General features: G+C 40.7%; 1 protein-coding gene across 8 annotated transcripts in view; it reads left to right on the forward strand.

Moving 5' to 3' along the window:
* Nucleotides 1–26902, forward strand: part of OSBPL1A (oxysterol binding protein like 1A) — a 218925-nt gene that overhangs the window by 102621 nt on the left and 89402 nt on the right. Inside the window, exon 1 of one of the 8 annotated variants that reach the window (XM_057698864.1) lies at nt 3619–3930. The exons of 6 other annotated variants lie outside the window; for them this stretch is intronic. The gene's annotated coding sequence lies outside the window, so the exon portion shown is untranslated. Of the gene's footprint in view, nt 1–3618; nt 3931–26902 lie in introns of those variants that run through there. One more of the 8 variants, XM_057698865.1, reaches the window with a different exon arrangement.

A 26902-nucleotide genomic window follows, 5' to 3' on the forward strand; every position in this document is an offset into this window, starting at 1 on the left:
GTTACTCTAAATCTTACATGTTTATTTCTTAAACTAAAATTGTCATACTTTATCTCTTCTGGGTGTCTCAGGATTGTCCTTTTGTATGTTTGTAATTACTCTGTGCCTTAATACAGAGATACCTTCAGGGGATAATGTTTACAGGACTCTTTTTTGAGTAAATGGCCCAATTCTGCTAACGCTTTTCAAATTCCTTTTTACTCCTTATGATTTAAAAATTTTCTTCTCTCCTGATTTTTAAACCAACTGGGTGCCTGTCTGTAGCAGTGGAATACTGATCCCTTCTGACTTACTCATATTAATCTCCTGTTTGTTAAAAAGAAAACCAGTAACCAAACTTGGTAAAATTATGTCCACAGTAAGAGTAAGCTGGCTCAGTGTGGGAAACTTAGGGGTTGACAGTGAGTACAGGCCCTAGTGCCTGGACCTGGGGCCTTCTAGTACGTGGGTGTTCTTTGCTTATTTGGGGATGCTCTGATACAGCCTAGGTACTCTGGGTATCCATGTGATTGCTACATAAATAAGGCATGATGTAAGCATATTTGACTTGAAATAACACCACTTTAGTTGTTGGGAAAAAAAGCTGCAATATATAAACTAAGCTGTAAAGTTTGTGATTGATCTACTAATGGGAACCTTATTGTATGTTTTTAGGATGATATACTTGGGAAACATAACAGAATGTGAAGGCTGTGGTTTTTCTTTACCTTTGTTTGAGAGTTCCATTCAAAAGGCTAGAAACTGATTCCACGAATCATTGTTTCTATAGTTTTCCTCACCAGAGGGTGGTATCAGAAGTGGTTAAAATGTCACTCAGAAGTCATCATTGGTCCCTTTCTGGTTCTGTGTATTATTTGAGCTCCCCTTGATATTATGAGTCTAATCAGTTTTTAGTGTAAACTCATTATAAAATGTTAAATCTCCTGACTGCTCAAGAGATGTAACCCAAATGTATGGTTGGGACGAGAGTGATGCCAAGTTTGTGGTATAATGAAACAATTCAGACTCTCAATTGGAACCAACCAAAGGTACTGCTACTCTGGACCGATGCTAGTCTTTGGAGAGAATTCATGCCCTCATGTGGACTTAGCTCTATAAAGTCACGGTTTCTAATATTCATTTAGCTTCCTGAGCTGTTCGGAGTCCTTTAATCCCTCGCTCTTTCATTTGCAATGTTTATATCTTTCAGGCCTTCACTTTTGTCTCTCTCATCTCTATTCTGAGCAAAATTTTTTGTTAAACATTAGGTGATCGTTGTATAGGCTATCAACTCCCTACCACTCCCTCATTCCAATTTTTATCTTTCTTCTTTCCTTTTGTTGGAGGCATATGTCTCCTATCTTGCTTCAAAAACAGCTACTCTTGTCTTCTGAATTCTCCCTCGTAACTTCTATCTCCCTACATCCCTTTCCGGTTCCATTTTTGAAAACGTGGTACCTTCCGTTTCTATTTCTTTATTCCTCAACTAGTCCACTGGGACGATTCTTGCCAGTGTCTCCTTGTTGCTAATCAGAGAATACGTTTAAATTATCTTGCTTGTCCTTGTGAAGGATCTGGCATTTGACTACTGCTTGCTTTTTGGAACGTGATTTCCATGGTGCCTCCCTCTCCTGCCTTCTCTTCCCTGTATAGCAACTCCTCCTCAGCCATCTTCTAAAGCATCTTTTCTTCTGCCTGCGCTTTGCATGTTAGTGTTCCTAGGTTTCTGTGGGTGGCCTTCTCACTCAGCATTCTCCCAGGATGATTTCACCTGCTCCTTCAACCCAGAAATCCATGATGATTCAGATATCTCCACCTTGGATCTGAGCTATGAACCGGTATGTCCAGTTGCCTTTTGGACACTTACATATGGATACATGAGAGGCATTTCAAAACCAAAGCACCTAGAACTGAGTTACCAATTCAACTCAACGTTACCTGTTGGGTAACTCAGGCTGTAAACATGGGAGCTGTCTCTGGTTTTTTCTTCTTCCTCAGCCCCACTTTTAATCAAGTCCTGTCATTTTTACTTCCTGTATCTCAGTTGTCTGCCTCCTCCAACCCAGCACACAGATTCCCCATTGCCATCTGTTAGGTGAAGTTCTCAGGACTGCTCTGTTGGATGACTGCTACCATTTCCCAATCCCAGGTTACACCCTTCAAAGTTGAGTTGATGTCTGCTGTGTTTTAGGAGTTCCTTGCTATTGTAGCGCTTATGACATTGTATCATATTTTTACTTGTCTGATTATATATTAACCTAACTGAAGCTCCTCAAGTGTGTATCTTATTTTTGTAGCATCTGTGTCTAGCATAGTGCTTGGTATTGGTAGACAGTTAATAAATACTTGAATAAATGAATAAAGAATGTACAAAGGGACGGATACAAGCTTTTGGGTCAGACCAATCAGGACCTAAACTCTGCTATCTTGACCCCCGAGCAAATGAATATATGTTTGGGAATTCCATTTCCAAATCTGAAAATGAGACTACAAATGAGTTATTTTATGTGAAGTTCCTCAGTACAGTGCCTGGCACATTTTAGGTGCTCTGTAAATTGCCTTCTGAAACAAAGTAGCCTTTGTTGTTCATTGTTTTGTTTTGCTGCCTAGTACTACTTTTTGTAAACTGAATTCATTCTGTAATCTTTAGGGCCTAAGGAGAAGGATTCTGTAGCAAGGTGTCTTTTTCAGTGACAAATGTGAGTTTTCAAAATATAATAATATTTAGTCACCAATTTAGAATGAAAAAAAAATGTAAACTGACTTTTCAAAGACACTGTGAGACCTCACCGACCTTAATTCCCATTTTTCCGAGTGTGGCCTTGTCTCATCTTTTACACGTTCTCCATCTGTGGTGCGAATAACAGCCACCACTGCTGGAAGGTGAACCTAAAGGACCCTAGGATCTTGTCAAAGAAATACTCAGTTTTGTTCAGTATTGCTCTGCTTCCCAAAGTCAAGGACTGATTTGTATATCTTAGGTTTAAAACTACTGTTGGAATAAAAAGGTTTGTTTTTCCTCACCAGAGCCTCATAGTTACCTAGAAATTTCATTAGCCTGAACATCCCACTTTTAAGTATATCGCTTATGTGGTGGGTCTGCCTGACCTTTGCGCCTTCGTCCGCCCTTTAAGCATGGCTAGAATTAGAAAGCACCTATTTCATGCGAGTAGGTTTGACGTTAGTAGGGTTAATACTGTTGTTTTCCTCATTGCTCAAATGGTAGCGCAGGAAGTGTATAAAAAATACGTGAAGACCAGCTCTGTCTTTGTTGTGAAATTGGACCGTTAACTCTTCAGTCTAAGCCTGAGTGTCAGTCACCTTCGAGGGGAAGACTCCAGAAGAGAGGATCGCTCTGCTTTTCCCGGCAGCCGGGGGGCCAGGCTGGCCATTTAAAAGTTGCCGGGGCCGCGTCTGCAGGGCCGGCGGGAGCGCAGGGCCGGCGGGAGCACAGCGCCCGCTCCAGGGCCGGGCCGGCGCCTCCGCAGATGCTCGCGGAGCGCGGGAAGCGGTGCCGCCTTCCCCGAAATCCCGGCCGAGCCGCTCCCGGCGCCCGCGGGCGGGTCCCTACCTGCGCCTCCGGAGCGAGCGGGCGCCGCGGCTGGGGGTGGGGGTGGGGGGGCGGGGAGGAGGGACGGACGACGCCAGCCTCCGCGGAGCCGCCCGCCGCAGGCCATTTGCCGGCGCGAGCCCTGGAGGGCGGCGGTGCGGCCGAGGGGCCAGCGCGGACCTCGGGCGGCCCCGGGCGCAGTCCTGGGCCGCGCCTCTGCTCGACCTCGCCGGAGCCGGGGGCGGGCCGCGCGAAGGTGACTTCGGGAGACCTTGCGGCGCCGCCCTGGGTCGCGCCTCCCGGCTGGGCTGGAGGACAAGAACAGGCCGAGCGCATTCGTGCTGGAGCCGCGAGGAGCTCTGGACGGAGCGCGCCGCCGGGGAGTCCCGGCCCCGGCCCAGGTAGGTGGGCGAGTGCCTGCGCCGGGGCAGCTCGGGGACGCCGGGGGGGTGGGGGTGGGGGCGGCCAGATGAGCCCCAGGGATGTGAGTGGATCCAAGAAGAGTTGGACGCGAGTGTGCGGAGCGGAGTGCGGCCGCGGGCGTGTGGGGAGGGGTGCGCGGAGCCGGGGCCCCTGCGCGCCCGGCCCGCTGTGTCTTTGCCTCGGTTCCTGCGGGAAGAGCCGCTGGGGGCGGGGAAGCCCGCGAACGGATATTTTTTTCGGCTAAATATTGGTAGTAGGTCAAGTAGGGCCGGAGTGGGAGGAGTAACGCAGTGAAAGACATTATTGTCCTAAATAACCTTCTAAGTTAGTGATTTTTCGCATGTCTCTGCCCTGGCTGACATTGAGATGAACTTACCGTCCGCTGTTCGGAGGCCGCTAAAATTCCCCGAAAAAACGAGGAGGGAAAATGCTTGGCTTGAGAAGAGAAAGGGAAATTATACTGGGGTTGGGTAGCGGGGAGGTGGCTTTTAACTTTGTTTTTGATTCGGGATTTTTGATTACTCATAGGCTTTCTTTGTAGCCTAAACCAGTGGAGAATCACGTTCCCCAGCTTTCACAGCATATGGCTAGTTGTTTTGTGTTTTCTGTTGTGCAGGTGTTTTTCTGGATTTGGAGGGAAGGTGGTACTAAGGAGGGGAAGATGCCAGGAAAGAGCTACAGCTTTTGAGAGTTATTAAAGCTATTAAAAGTTTCTTAATTTTAACTAGGTTCAAAGACAGAATGAAGGCATTTCATTTAGAAGACCTAGCATTGCTTAACGGGAATCTTTTGCAAAAGAGAAAAATGCTTGAAATGTGTGTTGGTGGAGTAATGTGTAGGCTAGAATATGGGGATCTAAATATAAATTTTCTTTTCAGTTTGAGGACACACCAGAGTTAATCTCCGGTCCAAATAATGTTTGATTTTGACCCAGAAACTGATGACTTCAGCAAGTTAGCTCAGCTTCAATTGAGTAGATGCTTAATCTGAACATGAAGACAAAGCTATGTTGGCCTTTGTCCCAGTACTAGTTTTACTAGATTGGGGGCCTAAAGGGATTTGTATCACTGTGAATATAATTGCAGGACTGTAGTCTTCCCTCTTCAGAAGCTCTTTAAACGTTAATTTTAGGAGATTTCATTGATGGTGAAAGTGACCCACATAATCTTCCTTCCCTTAATTGTGCACTGTGCAGAATGGGGGGGGGATTAAAAAGCTTATTAGCTTTTCCATATGAAAAGCACGCGCATCTATTGTTAATCAAGGTAGTGTATAAATATAGTCCAAACACATTTTAAATATTGTACATAATTCATAAAATAATTATGCAGCACCATACTTTAAGCTCTATTTTCAGTTTTTGACTTTGTCATTTACATTCTCTTAAAAAGGATTGTGATTTATGATTGTGCAACTATGACTGTATTTATCAGCTCCATGAAGATTATAAGAAACCTTCTAATTCCTTTAAAAAGTAGAAATTCAGAATTTTTACTTAGTCCACATTATTGCTGAATGTTTAGCTTGTTGTGTGTATAGTCCAGAAATATACTGCTACAGATTAATTTTGGAAGCAGCTAGGACATAAGTTAGATAAAAATATGAAATTTATGTAAAGTGAAGCTGGTTTTCATTTTGATAACTTCTGAAGTTTTTGAACAGAAATACATAAGGTTTTATTTTTTTATTTAGAACTTTTTGAGATACAAGTGACATACAATAAACTGCATATATTTAAAGTGTGCAATTTAATATTTTTTTCTTATTAGTAATGTATATATGGCATTCCCAGTCTCCCAGTTCATCCCATCCCTACCTCCCATGCTTTCCCCACTTGGTGTCCATATGTTTCAGAAATACATAAGGTTTTAATTGGTAGTGTGAAGTGTGTGTGTTTGTGTGTATGTATTAGCCTTGTGATGCTTAGCGTGACCCAAGGTCTATCCTTATGAGTTTTTGTATCTCACAATAGTACCAAGACTGTAACCAGCATGCAGTTGTGTTTGTCTTGTTTGCTGCTGTTTTCCTGTCAGAGAGTGCAGTGCCCTACTCTAGCGAATGAATTTTGGATGAGTTATAGGCAGACATAGTTTTCCTCTCATTTTAACTTCAGAGTGTTAATGATGTACATCTTTATAATAGTGCACCATGGATTTGATATCTATTACTTTAGATAAAATTTTCCCCTTAGTTCAGTATTTACAGAAGGTTCACCTTGTCAGATGGTGCTATACCAGTCTGTCTTTATAAAACTTAAGAGATTACTGCAGGAACCAGATGACTGACTAGGTTCTTATAGAAGGCACAACATTTCCAGTGGGGAGAGGGAGATGAATTCCAGCAAACAGTTCATTAAGACGGGAACAGAGCGGGAGAAGTAAAGAGAACGTCAAGGCTAGATCAGTAGAAGCGGGGTCTTCTTGAAAGACTAAAATGTGCCTGAGGAGTCTGGATTGTTTTGGGCAGTTGGAATCACTGAAAGATTTTAATCAGGGGAGAGATTTAATCAGATTTGTTCCTTATGAGAAGGATTAGAGGGCAGGCCTGAAAGCAGAGCGGCCAGGTGCAGGAATTCAAGAGAGAATCAGAGTGTGAGGCTAGTTGGTGACTGGAAAAGAAAGGGAGATACAGAGCAGAGAGAAGAGAGACTTTGAGATAAACAGTGTGAGTAGGAGCTGATCATAGATTGAATAGAGGAATGAAGCAGGTGGAGTTAGGTAACCCCAGATTCATGGCATAAGTCACGGGATAGAAGGTAACTCAAGTAGCGGGGAAAGGGGAGGATGAGTTCACCTTTGAACACTATGATATTTGTATAAGGTCATCCTGACTCGTCCAATGAAAACTTGGGAGTCTTTAGTATTGGGAGTCACCTGATTAAACGTGGTGATCGAGGCTGAAAGAATAAATAATATCACTAGGAGAAGTGTTGCTTGGAAAAGTTTGAAGTCAAACGATTGAATACCGTTTGTGGAAGAAAGAGAGCCAGTGGAACTCACTGAGGAAAAGCAGCCTGAGGGGCAGAGTCTAGACCTGGGAGGCTGGGGGACAAGAGGTCCAAGAAGGTGAGGTAGCAACTGAAACACATCTGTTCGACTTGGTAGCCAGGTGTCCTTGATGAGGAAAGTATTAAAAGCGTAACAGTGTGAAGCCTGACTGTTGTGAGCAGAGGAATGAGTGGGGAGTAGAAAGTAAAAATAATGAACATAGACTGGGATTCAGTCCCTGTAGACAGTCAGTCTGAATAATTACAGTTTTATTCTTTTCTTTCAATCCTTACACCTCCTATTTATTTTTCTTCTTCCAGCTGTACTGGCTAGGGCCTTCAGAACAATGTTGAATCCAGCCGAGGTGGTAGAAATCCACGTATATGGCTTGTATGGATTTAGATATCATCCCTGGTATTTAAAAGGAATCTAATGCCTGTCTGTTAAGAATGACACTTGGTGCATACCATCCATCGGGTTAATGATGTCCCCTTTCATTCTTATATTGCTGAATATTTTTTTATATCATGAAAGAGTATTGAACTTATCAAATGTTCTTCATTTATCAAGAGGATCATGAGGTTTTTCTTTTATTTGTAATTGTGGCAAATTATGTTTTTAGATTTTTTTTTAGTGATAAGCCATCCTTGTGTACCTGGAATAAACCTAATCTGGTCATAATGTATTATTTTTAACATTCTTCTCAATTTGGTTTCTTTTGGTTTTTAACATCCGTTTATAAGTGAGATTGGCTTGTAGTTTCCTTTTTTTGTTTTGTCCTCATCAGGTTTTTACATCAGAGGTTACACTGGCCTCATGTAATGAGTTTGGGAGTATTCTCTCTTTACTGCTCCCTGGAAGAGTTGTATAAAATTGGAATGGTCTATTCTTTGAAAGTTGAGTGGAATTTTCTTAATAAAACCAACTTTGTGAGATTTTTTTGGGGGGGGGCAATAAGATGGATTTAATGGTTATAGTGCTATTTTAGTTTTTATTTCTCTTTGGGTCAGTTTTGACAAGTTATGTATTTTGAGGAATTTTATCCTTTCCATTTAAGTTTTGAAATTAGCGTTATAAGAAAGTTCATAATATTCTTTTATTGTCTTTTTAACTTATGTTCATTCTGTAATTATATATTCCCTTTTCTACTCTTTTTCCATTTTCTTTTTTCTAATGTTTATTTGGTATTTCCAAATGAATTTTATTCTTTGTAAGATCAGTTTCATAAAGGCTTTGTTTATTGATTATTTTTGAAAGAACTGTCCAGCTTTGATCTATTTCATCTTTTTGTTTTAAATTTCTACAGTTATCTCTATCACTTTGCCTTGAGTTGATTTTTTCCCTAGTATCTATACATTTATTATTCTGTCTCCTAAGAGTGGATGATTTGTTCAGAATTTGTCCCTTCCCAGATTTCAATTCTGGATTTCAGTTTTCAGTACTAATTCTGGTATTTTGTAATTTCGTGAATATATCACTGCTCACTTTATCCATTACTTTGATTATTTTATAGACTTGAATAATACATTTACTAGACTTCATCATTCCAGACTGAGAACTGCTACTGTATGTAGAATACTGCCCACTTAATATTTAAAATACCTAAAATTTTTGGAAGGTTTTGACTACTTCCAATTTTTTTTCTCTTACACAACTTTCCTTGTTTTCCATTGCTTGGCGTTTCTCTTCCCCACCTTGCTGCTCAGTGCCTTCCGCTTTTTCCCTCACCCCGTCTTCTACCCCCAGATGCTTCGTGCAGTGGAAGAATGATCGTCTTCCCTTGCCCTCTTCCCCCACTGTTTTCTTCTGTTTCCCTAGTTTCTGCCCTCTACCCCCCACCCCCACCTCCATACCTGGAGGATTTTTCCATTACCTGCTCAACATTGTCCATCTTGCTCTTTCCTGCTCCACGAAACCCTGGCTCCAGCACCAAGGAGGAAAAAGCAGAAAACTTGTGTCTAATTTTCTTCAAATGCTCAAAGTTTCATCATTATGTACCACATGATTTTTGTTATTCCTTATACAGTCCAACTGAGGGCAAAGTTAGGGAGGGTATAGGGCAGGCCTAGGAAGATGTCATAGGTGGTAGAGTATGAGCTGCTCTTACTTGGAGTTCTGAGATGTGGGCTCTGGTATTAGAGACTTTTTCCTTGCTCTGTGACTCTGAGCCTCACATCCTCCTGTGCAACAGCATTATGAACACAGACCCCTTCTCTATTTTACAAGTTGCTGTGAAACTCAAATGAGATAAGGATAAACCCATCAGTTTTATGTAAGACAGTCTTCCCGTGCTTTATTTTCAGAAAAATATCTTGAAAGGATTTTTTGCTCAATTCGGGGACAGAGCAGTGGCGTAGAAGTGTTTGTGGCCTGGGGTGCTGGATCAGAGAAACCCTGGTGGGAAGCAGCAGGTGATGGTAGGAATGACGGGAGCACCGGAGTTCTGCTTGAGAGGGATTCGGGGGAGGCGCCTGTCCTCCAGGAAAAGGAGCTCATAGCCTCCGCAGCTGGAGACGTGGACACGTTGTTACATCTGGCAGCTGGATCCTAAGCTGCAGTGATACCATCTGTTCCTTTACCTGTTTTTTTATTTGCCGCATTTAGGACACTGTGCCTTTTTGAGGTACTTGAGAAATCACCCTTCACTTAAATGTTGGTATGAGGGAGATTTTGTTGTTCTGGGTTCTAAACAACTGAATTACAAATGAAGCTTGGGCATATAATTCTCCTTAGTAAAATTTCTTAGAAATGATTTAACTTTGAATATTTTCTTCACTTATTTTTGTTACTTTATTTTGTGTTATGGATGAGTTGCTTAAAATTAGAAAGTCATAGACTGTAGTGCATCTAGTCTGGTGATTTTGAGGTTTTATTGGGGGCTAAGGTAGATGCCAGTATACAAGAGAGATAAAAGCAAAAGCACCTCCTCATCCACTCAGGTGCCTCTGTACAACACAGTTTGAAAAGACTGATATGGTTGATCTCTTCTCCTGCACTTTCAGGTGAGAGTAGGGCCTGGAGGGAGGGTTTGATACCTCCCTGAGTTTGTGTAGCTGGGGGGCGGGGGGGCGGCTACACTTAGAGCCAGAGCCAGGGATCTGCCTCCAGATTCGTTGCTGAAGAACAGCGCACTGTTATCACACACAGCTTGAATTAGGAAAATTCATCCGTTAGAGAAGACAGTCCACCTTGTTTCCAAGCTGGTGTGACCATTTATAAGCTAATGTCTCAATTTAACAAAAGGATACCAACTTTAAAAATAAGCAGATGGCCAAGAATATTTCAGTGTTTTCAGATTTTGCACAGAATACCTGTATTACAGGTTCTCAAGGAAACACCGTCCATCTTTTTGTGAAAATTTTGCTTGGTAGAGGTCACATTTTCGAAATATATAGAATTTACCCATGTCTCTAGATATTCTAAATTCTATCCTAAAATTAAACTATCAGAATGCTTCAGCCTGGGCTATATTTTCTTTCTTTTTTTTAAGGTTAATTTAATTAAATTAATTTTTTGGTTATATTGGATCTTCATTGCTGCGCTCGGTCTTTTTCTCTAGTTGTGGCAAGCGGGGGCTACTCGTTGCAGTGTGCGGGCTTCTCAGTGCAGTAGCTTCTCTTGTTGCGGAGCATGGGCTCTAGGCACATGGGCTTCAGTAGTTGCAGCATGTGGCTCAGTAGTTGTGGCACAAGGGCTCAGTAGTTGTGGCACATGGGCTCTAGGGCGTACGGGTTTCAGTAGTTGTGGCTCTTGGGCTCTAGAGTGCAGGTTCAGTAGTTGTGGCACATAGGCTTAGTTGCTCCACAACATGTGGAATCTTCCTGGACCGGGGATTGAACCTATGTGCCCTGCATTGGCAGGCAGATTCTTAACCACTGCACCATCAGGGAAGTTCTATATTTTCTTGATTTTCTGAAAAATGTCCCTCACTAAATTACACCCTCAGTTTCTGTTGAGGGGCATTTAAAAAAAAATTTAGCTGAAGTGGCATTATTGATTATTTTGCCCTTGAATACTCTTAATCTCCTATATATTACCCTGAATGAGAAATTAGAGCTAAGGGCAAAGAGGGAGTTTGTTTTCCCTAAAGAACCGATATATTTTTTTCCTTGTGGACAATTAAAAGGGCATAATTGTATTTCTCTTTTTCTGGTTTGGCCTTAAGAGAATTCAGAGCCAGATTTGTGGCTTGTCCACAATACCTGTGTAAATGCCATCACTCATAGGTCCTACCCTAATAGTGTATCAGAAGTTGTTCTGTGTTTTCATAGCCTCCCAGTTTGGAAATCACTGGATTACAATATTCTCTTGTGAGCTGGTTGGATGTGGCTGTGCCCCAGAGTGCATTCAGGTATAGTGCTGATAATTGGGGCATTTTTCTGCAAGTAGTAAGTACTAAGCAAATAGTTGTTAAAATGTTAGGAGTCGATTTGTAGTTAATACTGTGGGATTATTTTAGTGAAGAATATATACATTTTGATATCAGTTGACTTCGTAATCATTTCAACAACCCAGCTTAAACTATGTGACAGATGTTACAACGGGAGCCTTTTTTTTTCATGTTAATGCAAATCAACCTGACCGTATGTTTTATATTTGGAGAAAAATGTTTAATTATTTTTATTTGTAGTAAAATTCATGTAGCATTAAATTTACCTTTTTAACCATTTATAAGTGTATAGTTCAGTGTCATTAAGTACATTCATATTGTGTAACCGTCACCACCATCCATCTCCAAAAGTCTTTCATCTTCCTAAACTGAAACTCTGTACACATTAAACAATAACTCATCATTCCTCTCTCCTCCCAGCCCTTGGATATCATGCTTCTATTTTCTGTCTCTCTGAATTTGACTACTTTAGGAATCTCATGTGAGTGGAATCATACAATATTTGTCTTTTTGTGACTGCCTTATCTCAAGCCAGGGACTTAGCATAATTCCGTTTTGTGACTTGGCATAATTCCTTCAAGGTCCATCCATGTTACAGCATGCCTTAGACTTTTCTTCTTTTTTAAAGCTGAATAATATTGCATCGTATGTACATATACCATGTTTTGTTTATCCATGCGTCCATCAGTGTTGCATTTGGGTTGATTCAGCCTTTTGGCTATTGTGAATAATGCTGCTGTGAACATCAGTGTACAAATATCTCTTTGTGTCAGTGCTTTTAATTCTTTTTAGTGTATACTCAGAAGTGGAATTGCTGAGTCATGTGGTAATTCTATTTTTAATTTTTTGAGGGCTTACCATGCTGTTTTCCATAGTGGCTGCACCATTTTACGTTCCTACCAACAGTCTGCAAGGGTTCTAATTTCTCAGATTTCTCGCCAACACTTTTTCTTTTCTGGGTTTTGTTTTTGTTTTTATAGTAGCCATACTATTGGGTGTGAGAAAAGAACTTTTTACAAGTGGAGTTAATAATGTTTTCTATCCAAATGTTAACCCTAAGGGTGGCTGCCAGACTCTCTTCTTACATTGGCTCATAATTGCCCTGCAGAGCAGTGGTTTCCTGTTATTTTTCAAACCATTCAGAAGTTACCCTGGCTGAAGTGTGGCGGAGGGCACACAGTCCCAATTCTCTTTAGTCCCCTCTTTTCCCTCCAGTCTGTAAACAAAAACAACTGCACAAAGCAGGGATGATTCTTGAGGTTTCCATGGACTTGGTTTAAGTCTATATATCTGTATCTACTTTTATATTATTTATATCTTTCTATACTTTAGGTAGGAAATGTCAATTTGCTATTGTATTTTGAAGGATAATCGCTCAATTGAAAAATTTATCTTGTTTGCATAGGAAAATGAAAGCAAAGATATGTTTGAATCATGGAAGATATAAAATATGAGACAAGGAATTTGATATACAGTTGACCCTTGAACAACCTGGGTTTAAATTGCATGAATTCACTTACACGCCAGTACTATTTAATAGTAGATAACAGTACTCATGGTCCGTGGTTGGTTGAATCAGCAGATGTGGAGGAAGCTTGGATACATGGCTTAACCCCTGCATTGTTCAAGGATCAAGTGTACTTGAGAAAAGTCAAGCCTACCTTCACTTGTACAAGGGAACTAATCAGGTAAAATATGTGTCACTCAAAACCAGAGCATGATTATCCTCAGCATTAGAATTGGACAGGGAATTTAACATATTCTTTAATGAAATTATTATTATTTGATCTTTAGCTGTATTTAGAAGTACAAAATTTCTATAAAGCTTGAAGTCAAAGGAAAAGTCAAAAAATAAGATGGAAACTTGGGAAAATGTAACCACAAAATTATAAAAAGGGATCTTAGAGGTTACCTAATTTTCCTCCACTTGCAAGAATCCTGTCTCCAACTTCCTGCCAGCTAGATGGTCCCTTTATGCACCATGTAAACACTGCCATCTACGGACATGCACGCAGAGGGTGCCAGTGGTTACAGGCTCGGAGCCTGAGTCAAACAGACCTGGGTTTGAGCACCGGCTCCATCGTTTACTGGTTCTGTGATCCTAGGCCGGTTGTGTTACCTAAATGAGCTTGTTTCCTCATCGTTAATAATACGTACCTCATAGGGTTGTGGGAGGATTACATGAGGTGGCACACCAAGTATCTCGCATAACACCTGGCGTATAGTAGACATACCTAGGTGTCAGCTCTTGCTCTTCTCGCTGCTATTGCTACTGTTATATGGGAACAATCTTTCAGGGCCACCCAGTCTACTGTAGGAAAACTACAAATATTAGAAAGTTAAAACTGACATTAAGGCAAGATTTTTCCTTTTCTTTTTTTCTTTTTTCTTTTTCCTTTTTTTTTAAAAAACAAAATTTATGGTTTCAAGTGTGTGCGCTGTAGAATCACAAAAAGAGTAAAAGGAATTACCTCTTGTGACAATTCCTCAGCTATTTGGAGCAACCAGTAAATTCTTCTCTTCCCCAAGCCAGACACCTCCAAGTTCCTTCAGCAGTTGCTCCTGTATCAGGCTTTCCAGATCCTTCCTTCTTACTCTTCACTGATCGCCCTCAGGTTTTGCGTTGAAAATGTGTCCTCCAGAAATGAGCCTGGCATCCCACATGACGTTGGAGCAGAGCATGGCCCTTCGCAGTTGGTTTTCCATCCTGCTCCTGGGAAGGAGCCTCTGGGGCTACAGTAGCCTCCAGAGCCCTGAGGGGTGGGCCCTGCCTCTCTGGCCTCTCCTTCGCTTCACTCTCACCCAGCCCGCTTTGTTTGAGGACAGCGGCCTCCCGTTGTGCCACAGACTCGCGAGCCCTTTCCTACCTTAGAACTTACTCTCTTCCTCTGCCCGGGGCACTCTTCTCCTGACGCTTGCCCGCCTCTCCCTCACCCTGGTCGGCCTTTAATCCAGGGCCTTTGCCTGACTGAGTCCTCTGGCCACTCTGGCTCCTGGGACTCCCTTTCCCCTCCCAGCTTTATCTTTGTCGTTAGTGTTTTCCACCACTGAGCACGCTGTATGTTTCTTTACCTGTTTCTTTCCCCACAGTAGACTGTAAGTCCTCTGCGTGCAGGCATTTTTATCTGTTTTGTTCGCTGCTGATTCCCTGAAGGCAGGAATGCCCAGCGTGTTATAGGTGGTTGATGAATATCTGTGGCACGAAGAGCACGGTGGGAGGGTTGACTCCCCTCTCCTTAGAAGCTGCATCGTACTGGGCTGGGAAGGGGTGATTGGGCACCTGTTCACAGTCCTGGGTCCTTTTTTTTTTTTTTTCTTTTGAAAAAAATCAGAAAAAAATTTTAAGGTACTTGAAGAAGGAAAAATTAGAAGCTATGCTCACTGTTTTAAGACTTTGGGAATTTTCCAATCACTTTGGTTGCTTAATCAATATTTTATTGTATACATAACCTTTTTTGCTCGTAAGATTTTTGTTTTGTAGAAATCAATACTGGTCGTTAAAACAAGGATATTTATTCTTTAAATATAACTTGACAGAGCTTTCCAAGTAATGGGCTGTAGGTGAATGATCTTTCAACCCTTAGAATGGCCAGAGCCCCAAATCAGGTGCTTGGTCTCTCCTGTGTGCCACACAGAGGTCGTTTTCCATGTGTGCCAGCACTTGCAAAACGTGGGAAGCACTGCTTTAGATACCTAAAATGTTTTTCCAGATGGAGTTAAAATCTACTGAGTTGTGATTCCAGCATAGTTTAGTCATCCTCCCCACCCCCCCACCCCCAGTTTGAGAACCATGAAAACACTTGTCAAAACAGAATAAAACATCAAAATTCTGTAAAAGCAAAGTTATTGTCTTTGTCGACTTAATGATGTTCAACAAAAAGATATTTCCAGAGACAGAGCTGAAGGCATTAGAAAAGAGCAATCAGGGATCGTGGTGTAGCTGTGCGGTGGAATATTCCTCAGCAGTGAAAAGGAAAGAACTGCTCCTACTTGCGGCAACATGAATGAATCTGAAAAACATTATACTGAGTGAAAGAAGCCAGACACAGAGGAGTACACTTTGCATGATTCCATTTATTCGAAGTTCAAGAGCAGACAAATCTAATGCACAAATTATTGAAATCAGAGCAGTGGTTGCTGGGGCCAGAGTTGGGGAGAACAAGGAGAGTGAGGGGACCTAGGGGAAGGAGGGAAGAGAAATGGTCTGTATCTTTATAGTGGTGCTGGTTATGTGGGGTGTACATTTGTAACTATTCACTGAACTGTACATTTAACATTGATGTGTTTTCTTGTGTGTAAATCTCTCCATGAAGTTCATTTGAAAAATTAGAGTCGGTAGGGTGTTACTTCTGCTATATATAACCTTTTCTAGTTATTTTTATCCACAGAACTATCAACTCCAGAGCCCTTGGCTAACTTCTGAAAATAAGATTTGTTTAGATTATGGTTAAACTTCTTTGCTTTTAAAAATGATTGTTTACCTCTTGTGGCATATTTCTAAAAAGAGAAATGTGCTTCAAGGATACATAAGATATATAAATCTGTAGTGAGTGATTATATAAGAGTAAGCTATTTTTAGGTAGAAGCTTTGCAGCCATGTTGAAGCAGGAGCGTACTTAACAGAATCTCGGATTGGGTTCCTATAGTAGACGGCCATGCGCACTGCACGATTGGAGAGGACCTTGCAAGCATCATCTTGTGTCTGATGCAATGCAGATTTTTCACATTTGCAAATTTGATGCAAAAATTTGCAAACATCAATTCCTAAATAGACATATTTAAAGATATTTTGCTATTTGTAAAATTATGAGAGATATATGAAAGATATATATATATATATATGTATGTGTATATATATAATACAGAGCTATTTTCTGTAAAGCATAGGGAAGAATATAAGCACCAGAACCCAGCAACCACTGGCAGGAGGTTTTGGTTTGTCTTTGTTTGTATTAGCAAATACACAAATACAGTATACATTGCAGTTTGATATCCTACATTATTTTCAGTAGTATCAGAGTATTTTTCTTTATTGTACATATTCTTTGAAAATATGTTAAGATTGAGTAAGAAATGTATTGTTTTAACTCCCATTGTCAGTAAGTGAGTGGTCTTTTCACCATGCCCTTACTATCACTAAGTGTTCTCATTTTGTACAACTTTTTTGAGGTGTAATTGACATGCAATAAATTGCACACCTTTAAAATGTAATTTAGTGAGTTTTGGTGCGTGTTTACATTGTGAAACCATCATCACTTTCAGGATTAGGAATACTTCTGTTACTTCTGAAAGTTTATTCCTGCCTTTTGTAGTGCCTCCTGTTCTTCCTTCTACCCTCCCCACAGGGCAGCTGTTGATCCACTTTCTATCACGAATTAAGTAGTGTCCAGTAGGCATTTTCTAGAATTTTACGTATATGGAATCATACTTTTGTCAGGGTAGAGGAGGTTCAGCTTCTTTTTGATAATTGCTTGCAGATTCATCCATGTTGTTGCTCATAGCAATAGTTCATTCTTGTTCATTGCTGAATAGTGCTCCATTGTATGGCTGTACCGCAGTTTACTCGCCTGCTGATGGACATTTGGATTGTATCCAGTTTTTGGCTACTGCAGGTCTTTGTGTGGACATAACTTTTCATTTCTCTTAGATATCAATAAATACCTAGGCGCAAATAGAATGGCTGGATCATACGGGAAATGCATGTTTGGGGGGGCTTTTTTAAAATTTGTTTTTAATTAAAAAAAATTATAGCCTTTAGGTAACATAAAATTAGCTGTTTTGAGCATAAGGAACAGTGGCATTTGGTAATGCACAGTGTTGTGTAACCATCACTCTATCTGCTTCCAAAACATTTTCACCCCAAAAAAGAACCCTGTACCCATTAAGCAGTGACTCCCCCATTCCCGCCCCTGCCCCCAGCCCCTGAAAACGACTGTTCTGTGTTTTGTCTCTGTGAATTTGCCTGTGTTGGGCATTTTCTATAAACGGAATTATTCAATATGTGAGCTTTAGTGTCTGGCGTCTTTAGCCTAATGTTTTCAAGCATTGTGTGCATTGTAGCATGTCTCATTACTTTCCTTTTATGGCCAAATAGTATTCTGTTGTATGTATACAACACATTCATTTATTTGTTCATGGACATTTGGGTTGTTTTCACCTTCTGACTATTGTGAATAGTGTTACTTTGAACATTTTTGTACGAGTATTTGTTTGAACATGTTTCAGTTTTGGGGGGTATATACCTAAGAGTGAATTTTATGGGTCATATGGTAATTCTACGTTTAGCTTTTTTTGAGGAACCACCAGACTGTTTTCCACAGCATCTGCACCATTTTACATACCCACCATCAGGGCACAAATGTTCCTTTTTTCCACATCCTCGACAGCACTTATTTTCCTAGTGGGTGTAAAGTGATACCTCGTTGTTATGATTTGCATTCTTCTAATGACTAGAGATGTTGAGTCTCTTTTCATATGCTTGTTGGCCATTTGTATATGTTTGGAGAAAGGTCTGTTCAAGTTCTTTGATCATTTGAAAGTTGGGTTGGTTGTGTAAAAAATTTTGGTCAAAATAACTACTCCATCAAGGACATTGCATTTATACATATACACAGTTTTTACATAAAACATTTTTATTTAGTTATTATTGAAAATATATCTTTGATACATTTTTCCCTTAGAGGTTCATGAAAAAAAAAACCAAAAAACTAGTTCTTGTAGCTCATTATTCAAACGTGGTTTTAACTAAGACATGTTCAACGCAGCTGTAATCTTCTATAGGGCAAATATCCCACACTAAATTGTTTTTTCATATCTTCAGTTTTTCCTGTCTTACAGCAATATTTTCTGACAAAGGAATATATCTTAGTTTTTCATCACACTGTTTTCTCTCTACTATTTTTTTGTAATTTGAGAATAAGTATTTCCTCAAGTGATGTGTAGCTTTTTATCTTTGCTATTAAAAACTGTTAAAGGAGTTGCTAAACATTTTATTACACTTAGTGAAGAAATTTAAAGGGTACAGCTCTGGACTGAATGTCACATGACTTTATCACTGAAGAAATTTGGGGAGGTTTATCTTTACCGTTTAGATGCTTAAATTTTAATGTTAGGACAGATTTCATGACTTCATGTGCTCATTAGTTTGTATCTCACAGCATATAATAACCTATAAATAGAGGGTGCCCTGCACATATTTGTATTTCTACGTATATGTTTCCACGTACATCCATGTTTCCTGTGGTCTTCTGGAGAACTGGCCTATTATCATCGGATCATGTGTGATCAGTTTTTACCAGGGTAGCTCACAAAGCGCTCCCACTGGCAGTAGACGCCTTTGCCCTGTTCTCTTTCTTCACTTTGTTAGCATCATCAGTATTATCTTCAATCTGGAATTCCTTTGTGGTGGTCTTTATGCTATGGGTGTATTTTGTGAATTAACTAAAACTAGAGGACATAGTCCGTAAATCCTCATAACCAAGCTCTCGTGAACTGCAGTGCATCACAATAGCCTGCACGCAGGTGCTTCTTCAGCCTCTGAGTGGTTGTCACCACTCTTCCTTGAAGTTACCATGCATCATGCACTTGACCCTTGATCAGGTGACCCTTGGACTATGTGAGGGCACCGTTGTCAATCTGTATATGTAACATTTGGTCTAATACTTTTACAAAAGTAAATATAAAGGACTTTCCGATATTCCTGTATCTCATGCGTACACACACTCCACTTTGGAAACGGTAAGTGAAAGCAAATAACCATTGAAAAGCTTAAAAGTAATGCTGGGTTTGCATTTTAAATAGGTATACTGGGCAGGAATGTGAAGCTTTTTGTCTTTTTCTCCTTCCAGAGTATAAACTCTCCAGAGATTAACCAGTCTCTTCTTCTGTTGATACTTTATATCCCTAGCACCACCTTGAAATAGTAATACATGCCAGCAAATATTTTTTAACTAAACTGAAATTCTTCTAAATTGGTGATTCTTATCCGGAAGCCACATTAGAATACTTTGTGGTGCTTTTGAAAAAGCATTACATGTATTAGTGTTAGTATTAGCCTTGAACAAACAGAGAACCCCAAAGCCAAATAACCTGAGCTTAAGTTAGAGAATTTCTTTTTCACCTTAAAGAAGACAGGAGGTAGGTGGCCTGGGCCTGGTATGGCAGTTTCAGGTGTTGTGGGCTGTTCCAAATACCAAATTCTAGTCAGGAGGAAGGAAAGAAGCAAAAAATAGGAGCATGCCCTTCCCTTTAAGGAGACCAAGGAATTCCTTCCATTCTGGGCCAGAACTTGTCATGTGGCCACAGCTGCCGGAAAGACTGAGCAATAGTCTTTAAGATGGAGGGCACTGTTGATCAACTATGCTCCAATATAAAATAAAAATTACACACACACACAAAAAAGATGGAGGGCAGTGTAGCCAGCTAACAAACTGGAGCTCTTACTAAGGAAGAAGAGGACACTGGATACTGGGAGAAATCACAGTACATGAACCTTGTTCATTCTTGTAAGTCCTGAGGCTGTAGGACTGAGGTGAAACTGGGCTTGCTGATTAAAAACCAAACTAGTGGAGCCAGCACTGGAGCTTACAGGCTCTTTGGTGGAGCTAATGGTGGACTCTGGAAGGGCTCACGCCAATGAGCACTTCTCAGAACCCCTGCTGCCAGTGCCCCTGTCTCCTCAGTGAGCCACAGCTGCCCCCCACCTCTGCAGGCAACCCTCCAACACCAGCAGGTAGGTCTGGTTCAGTCTCCTATGGGGTCACTGCTCCTTCCCCCTGGGTCCTGGTGAGCACACTTTTTTGTGTGCCCTCCAAGAGTGGAGTCTCCATTTCCCTCAGTCCTGTGGAGGTCCTGCAATCAAATCCCACTGGCTTTCAAAGTCTGATTCTCTGGGGATTCCTCCTCCCGTTGCTGGACCCCCAGGTTAGGAAGCCTGACGTGGGGCTCAGAACCCTCAGGACTTCTGCGGTATAACTGTTCTCCAGCTTGTGAGTCACCCACCCAGCATTTATGGGATTTGATTTTAATGCGATTGCGTCCCTCCTGCCGTCTCATTGCAGCTTCTCCTTTGTCTCTGGATGTGGGGTGGTTTTTTTTGGTGAGTTCCAGTGTCTTTCTGTCGATGGTTTTTCAGCAGTTAGTTGTAATTCCGGTGCTCTTGCAAGAGGGAGTGAGCGCACGTCCTCCTACTCCGCCATCTTGATTCTTCCGGCAGTCAACTCTTAACTGAGACAATTGCTGGGACTTGGGAAAGGAATCAGAAAGCTACCCTTCAAAGATTATCTAAATAATCATTAAAAAACACACAATTTGTGGTAAAAAAAAAAAAAAAAAAAAAAAAAAAAAAAGACTAGCCCTATAGCTGCTCCATGTATGCACTTCATTCATGATGGGGAATCTCAACTCTAAGCCAGGTTTGCAACAGAACAGATCTTAAAAAAAAGAAAAGAAACGCTTCTCCTGGAGGGCATGGATTCAGCCAGGTTCCTAATCTACCATTTTTTATTACCATTTACATTTACCATTTTACAGTCTTGCCATTTTACAGTGATGTCATTCTTGACAGGGGTCCAAGGGATGGTTTTAACAAGTGCTTTGCTGTAGTCAAGGTAACTCTGCTCTCCCTCCCTCATTTGTCTGGTCCATCAGTCTAGTAACCCCATCCCCTCAAAAGAGTGAGACTCTCAGCTTCTGAGACTCCTGGTTGTGGATTGCCATGGACAGTGTTACTGGGTCTTACGGTTCTTGGCGACACCATGGGTTGGAAAGCTTATGGGCTTTGAAGTTAAAAGATCTTGATTTCAGTTTTTATTTTTCTGCTGACCTTTGGCAAGTTACTTAAACTTTATGATCTTCAGTTTATACATATATGCATTCCTCATAGGGCTGTTAGGAAGATTTCATGAACTCTAACAGTATGTAAAAGTGCCTTTTAAACTGTAAAATGCTATGCATATACTTTATCAGTCATAGACATAGAAACAGCCCTGTGTAAGCAGAACCGTTGTTTACACAAATGCTTATGAAGCTGTCCTTTTTTTTTTTTTTTTTTTTTGCTAGATGAACTCTCATACTGAAGTTAAGAATAGTGAGATTTTAAGAGACATTTTTGCTCAGGGTCCTGCACTTAAATTATTAGTTCTGGGGTAAACTGTGAAATATTTGTTAATACTGGTTAAAGAGATTGCATCAAACAAATTATTTTGCATTGCTTCGGTCCCCCTCTGTTCTCTCCTATTATTATACCCTTGAATGTTCTTCATTTTAAACTGCTGTTTCAACACTTACTGTTGAGTGAGCGTGTCATAGGCAACCATTCCGGGCAGTTAGGGGATTCAGTCATGAACAACTATTTAATGGGGAGTTTAAGAGACATGATTAATAGACTTTTTAAAATTTTAGAATTTTTATTGAGTAGGTTGCTTTGGAATTTTACCATTTTCATATAGCCAACACTGATTTTTTTACATTACATTGAAATCTGTTTGCCATGTGTTTAATGTATACCATTACATAGCAGTTGGACATCCTGTTTTATAATTTACATGATACATAAAAATCTTTTGAAAATTTTAATAACGTTATACTATAATCTAGAATAATTTGGAGATTATACTTTGATGTAGTAGTGCTTTTAGGAATATAATTCTGTAAGTGCTAACTTCTGGAATGTAAAATGTACATAATTATGAAAATTAGAGTTTATTGTAGTTGTTCCTTATGTGACTGTTATAATCAGTGTCAACTGATTCAGCTTTGCAATTGAAAGAGAAAATTATTGTAAGATCTTATTTGTACCAAGTTATTTTAAATGCCAGAACCATTGAGCAAGGGAGTGGAGTTCATGTGTAATGAATCTACTGCTGGTAAGTACTTTTGTTTCAGAAGATGTATTTCTATTTTCTGCTTTTTTTAAGAAATGTAGGAAACTCAACTTAGTCGTATTGTCGTTTGTATGTAGCATTATTCTCCCATTGATTTTATTTTTATGGGAGGTTATTTTTAAATCAGACTGATAAAAATAAAGATCAGATATTCTGGATTTATACTGATTCTTCCAAGTACCATCAGCCCTTGCTTTTTAAACTCTCCACTTTTTTACCATATTTCTTAAATGACTATTTATTGGGCTCTGTCCTAGACATGGGAGTAGGCAGTTATACCCAAATTCCTCCTTGATTTAAAAAGTCTGAAGATGTATTTGGGAGTAATTGACTTAGCAGATTATTAGAGCATGTCAGTAAGTCAACAAGCAGATAACACCCTCACCTTCATTCCCAAGACAGAGCGGAAGGACAGAGAAGTATAGAGGCAGTTCCCAGAGGGGTTTCCTTTTCTGTTGTCTCGAGGCGGGCTGAGGAGGATGGCAGTGCCAGTAAGAAAGGGGCATTTTTTTTTTACGGTGCCAGGAGCAAACCACAGTCTACTATGAGCACAGGGAAAATCCTGGAATAGCTGCCTTGTGTTGGGTTGACCAGATTAGTGTGAGTGAGGCTTTGAAGGGCTTTTGATATGATCTCATTTTAAATCTCAGGGCAAACTTTTCAATGCTGTGTATAATGTTAAAGAGACTAGTAGCTTCTTATACATCACATGCTGGGACCTGTAGGTTGAAGACCTCTTTGTTTCCTATTCTCTCTAATTCTTTTTTTTAAAATTAACTAATTAATTTTATTGGCTGTTTTGGGTCTTCGTTGCTGCGCACAGGCTTTCTCTAGTGGCGGTGAGCGGGGGCTACTCTTCATTGTGGTGCATGGGCTCCTCCTTGTGGTGGTCTCTCTTGTTGCGGAGCACAGGCTCTAGGCACATGGGCTTCAGTAGTTGCAGCACATGGGCTCAATAGTTGTGGCTCACGGGCTCTAGAGCGCAGGCTCAATAGTGGTGGTGCACAGGCTTAGTTGCTCCGAGCCATGTGGTATCTTCCTGGGGCAGGGATTGAACCTGTGTCCACTGCATTGGCAGGCAGATTCTTAACCACTGCGCCACCTAGCAAGTCCCTCTCTAATTCTTATATGCACTGAGACAAAAGGAGCAACTAGAAGGAAACTTGGTTACATATACCAACCTGTTTGCATCTGGGCACATACATGCTGCTTTTTCTTCTGCAACTAAGGATGCGCTGCCAGTGCCCTTAGCAAAGGCCAGCTGTGCACATGTGGATTAGACTGCATCCTTTTTTGCAAACTCAAGAGCATCATTCTAGCAGTTTCCTCCTTGCACTCCTACATCGTTAATTTCCTCTCTGTTGAATCTTTCCCGTCAATGTAGAAACATGCTGGGTTGTCTTTCATAAAGCCTTATTGACCCCCACAGCTCCTTCCAGCAATCGCCCCAATTTTTTCCTTTCCTTTTTAGCAAAAAAAATGGGCTATACTTGCCCTTTCTAAGTTTCCTTCTCTCATTTCTTCTGACCCACTTGCATCAAGCCTTTGCCTTCAGCATTCTGTCAGTGATCCACTGAACCTGGCCTTGTCAAGGTCACCACTGAGCTCCTCATCACCAAATGCAGAGGACTTTTCTTAGTTCTCATATTATTTGATCCATCATCAGTGTTTGACACAGTTAATCACTTGTTCCTCCTTTAAGTACTTCGTTTAGGCTTCCAGAATACCACACACTCCTGAGTTTCCTTCAGCCTCTGCGCTCTTTTTTTGTTTCCTTTGCTGATTCTTTCTCGTCTCTCCCATCAGAAGGAAATCTCAGTCCTTGGATTTCTTCCTATGTCTGTCTCACTTTCTCCCTAGTGATTCTGTCTAGTCTTACAGCTTAAAACATCATCTGTTTGCAAAGGACTCCCAGTTATATCTCCAGTCTGGTCCTCTTCCCTGAGGACCCAATTTGATATCTCATTGTCTGTACAACATCTGCGCTTGAACGTCTGATGGTATCTTACACGTAACATGTATGAGTTCCTGATTGTCCTAGTTCCTCCTGCAGTCTTCCTGCATTGGGTGATGACTCTATCTTTAATTGCTCAGGCCAAAACTGTGTAGTCATCCTTGACTCCTCTCTTCTCTCACACCCCATAGACGTGCCTCCAGAATACATCCAGAATCTGAGTACTCATCACCTCCATTGCTATTACCCATCTCTTACTTGGATTGTTGCGGTAGCCTCTTAATGATCTTTTTGATTCTAAGCTTGACCTTCCCCCCAGGTCTCTTCCTCAGCTTATCAGTCAAAGAGATTATGTTAAAATGTAAATCAAATAATGTTACTACTCTGCTCAAAACTGTCCAGTGGCTCCTCATGTCAGTCAGAGTCAAAGCCAGAGCTCTGACAGCGGTCTGCAAGCTCTGCAGTCCTCCTCCCCACCCACAGCCTCCTTGCATGTCCTACCTCATCTCCATTTCCTCCCGTCAGGCAGATCTGCTTGGCCACCAAGACTTACTTATTATTAAATAAGTGTCTTTCTTAGGGAGAGGAAAGAATGAAAAAAAAAAAAATTTCAGGAACATAAGGAAATGTGTAGAGTTGAAAAGGCATTGATGGGATGGCACAGAAGAAGGGCATTAGAGTCAACAAACCCCTGAAAGTTAATTCGTACAGGGGTGCTTTGTAAACCTGCAAAACAAAGGGAATGTATACTATCCAGCCATGAGGCTGTTTCCATACTTGATTATGCCTGAGACATGGGATCAAATCTTAATTTTCCTGGACCCTAGGGGTGAGAGTGTGATTCAGCCTGGCTATGAACCTGGAATAACGTCTGTTTGCATTCATGTGAGAGCTCCCCCACCCAGAGCAATGCTGTCATCTTCTACGAGCAAAAGAGCCCTTACCAGCTGTGAATGAGCAGAACCACTTTTCAGCAGCTGTGTGGCAATAGCAGGGAAAAGTCAGCATATTCTTGATCCTTTAATCACAGAAATAAGTGTCAATGTAATTCCTTATCTAAGAGATAAAATTAGATGTTTTTGAATTCAAGATGTAGTATTTTGGTCTTAAGCCAATAATGTTCTTTGTTGTCATACATCCAGTAGCAAAGAAGAAATGAGAAAGGCCAATGCTGTTGAACTACCTGGAGTGTAGCCGGTTGAAAGAGCTTTACTAGATTGATCATCAGGGCCAGAATGTCACCTAACCTATAATTGGATAATTGGACACAGTGTTCTCTGAATACCAATCATTTACTCCCACTTAGTGGTGTGTCTTTGCCAGATTTAATCCTTGTCCCTGCCTGACTTAACCTCTCAGAAGCATAGGTGAATAACAGGGTATTTCATAGAAGGAGAGAGCTGATAAAACGTGTATTTGCTGTGTAGCACAAGACTTTTGAAAACTCTGAATTCTTTTGCTGGCATCCACTCACTGTCAGTGTGAAGAACACTTTGAAAGTATTCATTGCGACTTTCACCCGCCAGCATGGAATGGAGTCAGATGAAAGGGCTTGTGTTGAAGTGATTCGAGGAGACTACTGTAAAGGCTTGAATTTGCATTAATCTTGAGGGGCTACAGACACAGAGCAATGTGTCTATTAATAATGATTAATAATAACATGTAACTATTACATGTGTGGTGATTCAGTCCTTAAATTTTTTCTAATGAAAAGTCTGACATTTATGTTTACTTGGTTACATGTTGATTTTTGTTGTGGCAAAGTGGCTGAGGGAGTAAATTTTATATGTGAATTTGAAAAATAAAATGTCATCCATATGCTAAAAATGGTCTCATGTAGTTATAAACACATGTTGGGCTTCACTAATTTTGTGAAGGAAGTTCTTTGTTCCCTTAATAATAACTAGGGTAGTTATAGTTTGAAGATTTAAAAAACTGTCATTAGTGTGCATGTATTTATACACATACAAGTGAAGCATTGTGCCTGGAAGGGCAGAGAGGGATTGCATAAAGGTACTGTTTCTGTTCCAACATAGTTTCTAAGCTGGCAAATGAGGATTCAGAGACAGTTGAAATGTAAGGAAAGATTTTATGCACTTGCAGCCTGAATAACCTGATGAGTAGTTCTACACTAAATTTTCAGTGCAGGATATCCCCTAAGTGTATCTGAAATACTGAGATTGTGAGGGATTTAGGATTAGATTGTTCCATTTGACTGTTCCAGTTGATTGATTTAATTGACAAAAAAGCATCAGTGGCAGTTAAGTATGTTCTTAGATGCTTCTTTAAAGCAACGAGAGCGCTCTTTACTAGCACAGTTTCTGTGATACACATACCTACTCTTTAAACTATATCACTTATAGGATGCCTTTTGATGGGAAAGTTGAGGGTAACGTACCTGCAGTACAGAAGATCCTGTTATGCTTGAAATTAATACAACTGCCCTCAGATTAACTAACAGATAAAGATGAGGTGAGACCCAGAACTGTAGATAGAGCCTCTTCTCCCCCCCTTCTCCCACCCCTTTCCCTCCCTCTCTGAAGAATAAGTGAGAACAGATGTCGAGGTGGCAGAACTGCAGGGGTGCTTACTTTATATGGATGAAGGATTTTGAGTACAATTTTGTTGAGAGAATTTGATATTTGGGGCCCTCGATCATTTATTTTGCCACTCTTCTGAAATCCAGATGAATTTAGGTACTGAAACTTATGTATTTGTTAACCAGAAGAGATAATT

Source organism: Hippopotamus amphibius, chromosome 11, assembly GCF_030028045.1.
Source record: "Hippopotamus amphibius kiboko isolate mHipAmp2 chromosome 11, mHipAmp2.hap2, whole genome shotgun sequence".
Classification (NCBI taxonomy): Eukaryota; Metazoa; Chordata; class Mammalia; order Artiodactyla; family Hippopotamidae; genus Hippopotamus; species Hippopotamus amphibius.